The sequence below is a fragment of the Somniosus microcephalus genome, unplaced genomic scaffold (assembly GCF_052327205.1).
Source record: "Somniosus microcephalus isolate GS21.2 unplaced genomic scaffold, FLI_Smic_1.0 unresolved_chr1, whole genome shotgun sequence".
NCBI lineage: Eukaryota > Metazoa > Chordata > Chondrichthyes > Squaliformes > Somniosidae > Somniosus > Somniosus microcephalus.
In genome coordinates, this window is record NW_028225179.1 from 128,150,095 (window position 1) to 128,151,283 (window position 1,189).

A 1,189-nucleotide genomic window follows, 5' to 3' on the forward strand; every position below is an offset into this window, starting at 1 on the left:
GGTGATTATTGTAATACAATGTGATTGGATGAAAATGGAATAAAAAGCAGTACCAACCAAGAGAGAACGAGAAGGGTATCACTAGACTGCAGGGTCTATGACCTTCTCCCAGAACGTTCTGTTAATAAACTGTGTAGTTTTACTTTAAGACAGACTCGAGTGAACTTATATTTCACCAACAGCTTAAAAGTGGATAAATCCCCAGGCCCGGACGAGATGTATCCCAGGCTGCTGTGTGAGGCAAGGGAGGAGATTGCAGGGGCTCTGACACAAATTTTCAGAACCTCTCTGGCCACAGGGGAGGTGACAGAGGACTGGAAGACAGCTAACATAGTACCATTTTTCAAGAAGGGTAGTAGGGATAAACCAGGGAATTACAGGCCAGTGAGCCTAACATCAGTAGTAGAGAAATTATTGACAAAAATTCTGAGGAACAGAATTAGTGTCCATTTGGAGAGGCAAGGATTAATCAAGGATAGTCAGCATGGCTTTGTCAGGGGGAGATCATGTCTAACCAATTTGATTGAATTTTTTCGAGGGGGTGACTAGGTGTGTGGATGAGGGTAGTGCAGTTGATTTAGTCTACATGGACTTCAGTAAGGCTTTTGCCAAAGTCCCACATGGGAGACTGGTCAAGAAGGTAAGAGCCCATGGGAACCAGGGCAATTTGGCACATTGGATCCAAAATTGGCTTAGTGGCAGGAGGCAGAGGGCAATGGTCGAAGGTTGTTTTTGTGACTGGAAGCCTGTGTCCAGTGGTGTACCGCAGGGATTGGTGCTGGGTCTCTTGCTGTTTGTAGTGTACATTAATGATTTAGATATGAATGTAGGAGGTATGATCGGTAAGTTCGCAGATGACACGAAAATTGGTGAAACATAGAAACATTGAAGATAGGAGCAGGAGTAGGCCATTCGGCCCCTCGAGCCTGCTCCACCATTTAATGAGATCATGGCTGATCATCCAAATTCAGTACCCTGTCCCTGCTTTCTCCCCATACCCCTTGATCCCTTTAGCCTTAAGAAATATATCCAACTCCTTCTTGAATATATTTAATGAATTGGACTCTACTGCCTTCTGTGGTAGAGAATTCCACAGGTTCACCACTCTCTGGGTGAAGAAATTCCTCCTCATTTCTGTCCTAAATGGCTTACCCATTATCCTTAGGCTGTGAGCCCTGGTTCAGGACTC